The sequence below is a fragment of the Canis lupus genome, chromosome X, assembly GCF_048164855.1.
Source record: "Canis lupus baileyi chromosome X, mCanLup2.hap1, whole genome shotgun sequence".
NCBI lineage: Eukaryota > Metazoa > Chordata > Mammalia > Carnivora > Canidae > Canis > Canis lupus.
The window spans coordinates 76,022,720-76,030,770 of NC_132876.1; the positions used below are offsets into that span (position 1 = coordinate 76,022,720).

Consider the following 8,051-nt stretch of genomic DNA (forward strand, 5'->3'; position numbering starts at 1 on the left):
TCTTCCCAGTGCGTGGTCCTGGAGTCCTGGGATCGAGTCCGACGTCAGTCTCCCTGCATGGGAGCCCGCTTATCTCTCTGCCTGTGTCTCTGCCCGCCCCCCCTGCTCTGTGTCTCTCATGAACAAATAAATAAAATCTTAAAAAAAAAAAAAAAACATTGACCTTGGGGCACCTGGGTAGCTCAGTGGTTGAGTGTCTGCCTTTGGCTCCAGTCAGGTCGTTATCCTGGGGTCCTGGGATTGAGTCCCATATCAGGCTCCCCCACGGGGAGCCTGCTTCTCCTTCTGCCTATGTCTCTGCCTTCCTCTGTGTGTCTCTCATGAATAAGTAAAATCTAAAAAATAAAAATAAATAAATAAAACCCATTGACCGGAATTTATTCTCATGGCCACAGATGACAAGAAAGGCTGGGAAATACAATCTTTAATCTAGAAAATCATGCATTCATTTGAAGTCTATTCTTGAGAAATGACAGTACACGATTACCAACCTTTGCTCTATTTATTTGTAGGGTTATAGTAATCACTAAGTGTATGTCAGCTTTTTCTCCTCCATTAAATTTTTTAATTACAAAGATAATATTTACAGTTCAAGCTCATTATAAGAATCCAAATAATACACGAGTATATACAGTCAAGAATCTCCTCCCTTTCTCTGAGGAGTTTAGCATGTATTCTTTACACCTATTGTTATGGTCGATGGTCTGCACATGTATACATGTATCCATCCATTCATCCAGACATACATACCTACATATGTATATAACTTTTTGTTTCTGTGTTGTCCCCTTAAGCAAGAACAAGCTTGTGTAATAACATCTTACTCTGTGACAGACAATATATCATGTAGCCATTCCTGTGTCATGATTGCAATTGTTCATGTTTCATATCACTTAATGATATGTGCCTGCTCATATAGACAGCTTGTCCAGAAATGTCTTAATGAAACTAATTTCTTTTTGCAATAACATGTTTTAGTTCTTTTCTTACGTATAAAAGTAATATCTCATCGTTATAGGAAATTTGAGTAAGTATACATGTGATTGCATAATAAAGCAAGAGCAAAATAAACTAGAATAGACTGCAGTTGCTTTGCTTTCCAGAGTAAATGGCATAATTCATAGCAGTGTGGAAATAAATATCTTTATTGCTCTCTTCTCTCCAGAGTAGTAGGAACAGGAAGAAAGAAGTGTGACATTAAAATGTCAAGGCCTGTGCTGATTTTTGTGTGTGTGCTTCTGTAGTGTGGGACTGAAACAGATGGTCTGCCTTTTAGCTGTTTATCGGAGCCCATTAGTCAGTCTTTGGATAGGTAGAAGAAGATGCACAGTATAACTTAATATTTATAAGGAGTGGTGGTGAGTGTTATGTGTGTGGCGGATGAGGCCTGAGGGAAAGGTCCTTAGAAAGAGGGGAAGCAAAGCATCTAGAAGTGATAAATGGGGCCAAGAAAGAAGGTGCAAGATTGGAGCCCACAAAAGCAGTGAACAAGTGAAAAATTACACCTTACAATGTCTCCTTTTAGGTTGTAAATGTTCAGTGTTGATTATTTCCCATGTCTTCTTGTAATCTCCCCCTCTGCTTCTCAGACCATCGGTAATGTGTAAACTCACACAAATATCTTGGTTAAGTGATTCTGAAGTGTGACTATCATGGAAACAGCTGTTTATCTGCAAGTAAATTAAAACAATGATGAGTTGGCATTTTATTTTTTCATATTGCCATGGAATAAAAAGAATGACAGGTGAGTGATCATCATGCATTAGTTTCCAGTCCATTTAATCGGTCTGACAAAGCAGTAGAGACCATTCCTGGGTTCTTGACTCATTACACTGTGATCCCAGTACACAGGATGTATTTTTGTGTCCAGTCAATATTTCTACTTTCATTTTAAAATTGTGGTCTTTTGGGGAGAATGTAGGCTAGGGAAATGGGAAGTGAGAGGAGGTAAGCCCTGACTAGAGTGCTAGAATATGTGATCTTGGTAAGGTTTATTGCCCAACTGTTAATGAAGGAGAGAAAAGGAGAGATCAGAAGTGGGAATAGGAGAAAGGAATTAAACTTAGACCTTTTATTTCTCAACGAAATGTCTTCCTACAGATGAAGAGTATCCAATGGCTGGAATTATGCAGTATTGTAACATCTAAAAATATTGATGACTTCTACTCCAATTAGGAAGGCAGTTTTGGGGCAGACCGTGACCCCAGGCTTCCTTGATGAGATCACCACCTAGATATTCAGGAGAATAATCATAGATTAGTCAACTCTCCAATTATGGCAGTATATTTGGAAGTATAGAATAACTTTTTAAAAAATATTTTATTTATTTATTCATGAGAGACACATAGAGGCAGAGACACAGGCAGAGGGAGAAGCAGGCTCCCTACGGGGAGCCTGATGTGGGGCTCAATCCCAGGACCCCGGGATCACACTCTGAGCCAAAGGCATACGCTCAATCACTGAGCTACCCAGGTGCGTCTAGGATATCTTTTTTAAAAAGAGTTTTTTTACTATTTATTCATGAGAGAGAGAGAGAGAGAGAGAGAGAGATAATGAGAGCATGAGCAGGGGGAGGGTCAGAAGAAGATGAGAAGCAGACTCCCTGCTGAGCAGGGAGCCCCACACTGGGTTTGATCCCAGAAATCCAGGATCTTGACCTGAGCTGAAGACGGATGCTTAACAGACTGTGCCACCAAGGCACTATAGAATATCATTTGTGACATTTGTGAAAGGTCCAGAAAATATAAGATAAATATTACCTTAGCATCCTCTCTTTCCCTGATGGGGTGACCGAAGCCTCCCCAGTTTGCCCAGGTTTTCCTGGTTTTAGCACTGAAAGATGTGCATTCTTGGAATTCCCTCAGGCCTGGGCAAACTGGGGTTGGTCACTGTACTCCAAGCCTTCCTCTCTTGCCCCCCCCCCACCCCCATCATCCACCTCTTCCACTGACCTAGTTTTTGGAGCCTTAGCGCGGTCTTTTCCTTCTTCAGGAAACCTATCATCCAGGATGCCTGGGTGGTTCAGTGGCTGGGTGTCTGCCTTCGGCTCAGGGCGTGATCCCGGAGTCCCGGGGTGGAGTCCCACATTGGGCTCCGTGTATGGAGCCTGCTTCTCCCTCCGCCTATGTCTCTGCCTCTCTCTCTGTGTCTCTCACGAATAAATAAATAAAATCTTAAAAAAAAGGAAACCTATCATCCAAACAACATGAGGAAAATGAAGGTGCTCCAATGACATTACGAATAAGGAAAACCTAAGATTGTTTTCTATCCTTAACAGCAACAAGAAAAATTAAGTAGTCATGCCCAGCATGGAGCCCAACATGGGGCTCGAACTCACAACTGTGAGATCAAGACCTCAGCTGAGATCAAGAGTCAGATGCTCAACCAACTGAACCACCTGGGTGCCCTAACAAAAACATTTTTTAGTATTCCCTCATTTAAATTTCAATCATATTAAACTTTAAGGTTTTTCCTGAGCTGTTACCCAACTATTAGAGTTGTCTATAGTTTTACATTCCTTTTGTATATATATAAAACAATGTTTTTTTTTTGTATTCTTTACTGGAGTGTAATTGACACACGATGTTACATTAGTTTCCAGTGTACAGCATAGTGATTCAACAACAACTGTGTGCTTTATGCTATATTCACCACAACTGTAGCTATCATCTGTCACCATGCAACACTGTTATAATACTACTGACTGTATTCCCTATGCTGTACTCTTTTTTCTGATTTATTCCTTCCATAACTGGAAGCCTGCCTCTTCCATTCACCTTCAACCATTTTGCACCCACCATTGGAGCACCTAAATACATAAAACAAATGTTTTTTTCTCAGTTAGCTATAATCTTTTTTTAAAAAAGATTTTATTTATTTATTCATGAGAGACACACACAGAGAGAGAGAGAGAGAGAGAGGCAGAGACACAGGAAGAGGGAGAAGGAGGCTCCATGCAGGGAGCCCGACGTGGGACATGATCCCGGGTCTCCAGGATCAGGCCCTGGGTAAAGGCGGCGCAAAACCCCTGAGCTACCTGGGCTGCCCACATAAAGCAAATCTTAAGGGACATAAAGAGAGAAACTGATGGTAATACAATAATAATAGGGGACTTTAACACCTCATATCAATGGATAGATCATCCAGGCAGAAAATCAATATGGAAGCTGTCTTTGAATGTCACATTAGACCAGTTGGACATAGCAGATACATACAAAATATTCCATCCCAAAAGAACAGGATACACATTATTTTTCAGGTGCACATGGAAAATTCTCCAGAATAGATCACATGTTAGGCAAAAAAACAAGTCTCAGTAAATTTAAGAAGATTGAAATCATACTTACATATGTTTTCTGACCACAACAGTATGAAACGTGTAATCAGTTGCAAGAAGAAAACTGGAAAAACCAAAAATATGTGGAGGCTGAACATGCTACCAAACGGCAAATGGGTTGATGGAGAAGAAATCAAAGACAATTTAAAAAATACGTGCTTTAATTCTTCTTTAAATATTTGATAGAATTGTCCAGTGAAACTATCAAGGCCAGGAAATTTCTTTTTGACAGTTTTTAAAATATAAATATGGAAACTATTTCCATCACAATTAAAGGAATATTAAACCTATGTATTTCATATCAGATGAGTTGTGATAGTTATTTGTTTCCTACAAATTGGTGAGACTTGTAAGTTGTCATATTCATTTGTGTAGTTATTCATTGTATTCTTTTATTATTCTGTTGTCTGTAAGACTTGTAGTGACAGTCCTTTTCATTCGTTATACTGATGATTTGTTTCTTCTCTCCTTTTGTTTATGTCAGTCTTGCTAGAGGTTGTCCATTTTTATCTTTTCCAAAGAACCACTTCCAACTCTGGCAACCACTAATACATTTTCTATATTTGTGAGGGATTTTGTTTCTGTGTTTGTTTTAATTTCAAATATAAGTGAGGTCATATGGTATTTGTCTTTCTCTGGATGACTTATTTCACTTAGGATAAGGCCCTCAAGTTTCCTCCATATTGTCACAAAAGGAGGGTTTTCACATTTTTTGTGGCTGAATAATATCCAATTATATATAATATATGAAATATTATATATAAAATCACATTCTCTTTCTTTATTCATCTGTTGTGGGCAATTAAGTTGTCCTCATGTCTTGATTATTGTAAATAATGTTTTAATGAACATGGGGCTACAGATACAGATAACTCTTTGACATCATGATTTCATTTCCTATAGATAAATATGTAGAAATGTAATTATTGCTGGACCATGTGCCAAATTTATTTTTAACTTTTTTGAGGAAACTCCATATTGTTTTCTGTACTAATTGCACTAGCTTATATTTCCACCAACAGTACACATGGGTCCCCTATACTCCACATCTTAGTCAACAGTTATTATTATTGTTTTTTGTAATAGCCATTCTAACAGGCTTAAGGTGATATATTGCTGTGGCTTTGATGTGCATTTCCTCAGTGATTAGTAATGCTGGGCACTTTTTCATGTACCTATTGGCCATTTGTTTGTCTTTGGAAAAATAACTATTCAGATCCTCTGCCCATTTTTTTAAAAAGATTTTTTAAATTTATTTATTCATGAGACAGAGAGAGAGAGAGAGAGAGAGGCAGAGACACAGGCAGAGGGAGAAGCAGGCTCCATGCAAGGAGCCCGACATGAGACTCAATCCTGAGACCCCAGGATCACATCCTGGGCCGAAGGTAGGCACTAAACCACTGAGCCACTCAGGAACCCTCCCCCCCTGCCCATTTTTAATTGGATCATTTGCTTTTTATCCTATTGAGTTGTGTAAGATATTTTTATATTTTGGATATTAAACCTTTATCAAATATATGACTTGTAAATATTTTCTCCAATTCTGTAGGTTGCCTCTTTATTGGCTGATAGCTTCCTTTGCTGTTGAGAAGCTTTTTAGTTTGCTGTAGCCCCCCATGTTTATTTTTGCTTTAGTTGCCTTTGCTGCTGGTGTCCAATCCAAAAATATCATTGCCAAGATTGATGTCAAGGAGCTTAGCCTCTTGTGCATTCTTCTAAGAATTTTATGGCTTCGGGTCTTATGTTAACTCTTTAGTCCATTCTGAGTTTATTTTTATCTATGGTGTATGATAGTGATCCAGCTTCATTCTTTTGCATGTAGCTGCCCATTTTTCCAGTAGCCATTTATTTAAAAAATATAAATATTTATATAAAAAATAAAAATATTTATTATATATTCTTGTCTTCCTCTAAATTAATTCAGTATTGTGTACACACACACACACACACACACACACACACACATATATATATTTTTTTCTGGACACTTTATTCTTTTCCATTGACTTATGTATCTGTTTTTATGCCAATGCCACACTGTTTTAATCATGCTAGCTTTCTAATATAGTTTATTTTTTAAATTTTTTTAAGATTTTATTTATTTATTCATGAGAGACACAGAGAGAGAGAGACAGAGAGAGAGAGGCAGAGACACAGGCAGAGGGGGAAGCAGGCTCCATGGAGAGAGCCCGAGGTGGGACTTGATCCCGGGTCTCCAGGATCACACCCTGGGCCGAAGGCAGATGCTCAACTGCTGAGCCACCCAGGCGTCCCTCTAATATAGTTTAAAATCTGGAAGTGTGATGCCTCCAGCTTTATATTTCTTTCTCAAGACTATTCTGGATAATCTAGGTCTTCTGTGGTTCCATGCAAGTATTTGGATTATTTGTTTTAGGAGTAATTTTCTAAATTTCCTTTCAGGATTTTTTATTGCTAATGAATAGAAATACAACTGATTTACTTTTTTTTTCAACTGATTTACTTTGTAGATTATTTTTTGTCCAGCAAATTTGCTGAATTTATTAGTTCTAACATTTTCTTGGGTAAATCTTTAGATTCTCTTACATACAAGACTATTTTATTTCCACGTATAAATGATTCTAGACCTTCATTTCCAAATTTTATTTCTCTTTCTTGCCTAATTGTCCTGGCTACAAATTCCACTTTATTGTTGAATAAAATTGTCAAGAGCAGTCATGTTTTTTCGGATTTTTATATCAGAGTAAATGTTTTTGGGTTCTCTATTCAGTATGATGTTTGTGGTGGGCTTTCTTCATTTGTTAGTTTTTTTTAAGATTTATTTATTTATTTGAGAGAGAGAGACAGAGAGACAGAGAGAGAGGTGGAAGGAAAGAGAATAAGAGAGTCTCAAGCAAACTCCCCGCTGAGTGGGGAACCCAACAGGGGGCTCGATCTCATGACCCTGAGATCATGACCTGACCTGAAATCAAGAGTCAGATGCTTAACCGTTGAGTCACCTAGGTGACCTTGCTGTGGGCTTTCTATATATGGCTTCTATATATATGGTTAGAGAGTTGTCTTCTAGTTTTTTTTTAAGATTTTTAATTTATTTATTCATGAGAGACACAGAGAGAGAGAGATAGAGAGAGAGACAGAGATACAGGCCGAGGGAGAATCAGGCTCCATGCAGGGAGCCCGATGTGGAATTTGATCCCAGGACTCCAGGATCATGCCCTGGGCCGAAGGCAGGCTCTAAACCACTGAGCCACCCAGGCATCCCATCTTTTAGTTTTTTAAATTGTTTTTGTGTGATAAAAGGGTGTGGAATGTTCTCAAATGCTTCTTCTGCATTGATATGATCCTGTGTCTTTTTCTTCATTCTGTTAATGTAGTCCATTTCAATGATTGATTTGTACATGTTGAACCATCCTTGCATTTCAGGAATTAATTCCACTAGGTCCCACTGTATAATCCTTCTTTTAGTGTGCTGTTGAATATGATTTGCCAGTATTTTTCTAGGGATTTTTATGTGACTATATAACATGAATATTGTTCTCTAGCTTTTGTTGTTTTTCTATTGTCCGGTTTTGATATCAGGGAAATGCAGGCCACATTGAATGAGTGGGATATGTTTTATCCTCTTTGGGCTTTTTGAAGAGGTTGGTGAGATTGGCATAAATTCTCATTTACGTGTTTTGTTGTAGTAGTAGTAGCAGTAGTTGTTGTTGTCATTTTAATTCACCAGTGAACCTTT

The 8,051-nt window shown here is 38.2% G+C and overlaps 1 long non-coding RNA gene across 1 annotated transcript; it reads right to left on the reverse strand.

Annotated features, from left to right (window-relative positions):
• Positions 1-517: 517 nt before the first annotated feature.
• LOC140627702 (uncharacterized) lies at positions 518-4,400 on the reverse strand. Its single transcript, XR_012026334.1, has 3 exons — positions 4,347-4,400; positions 2,069-2,229; positions 518-1,670 (listed from the first exon to the last, which is right to left on the reverse strand). It is a non-coding gene; the product is annotated as an uncharacterized lncRNA (long non-coding RNA).
• Between the last annotated feature and the right edge of the window lie 3,651 nt (positions 4,401-8,051).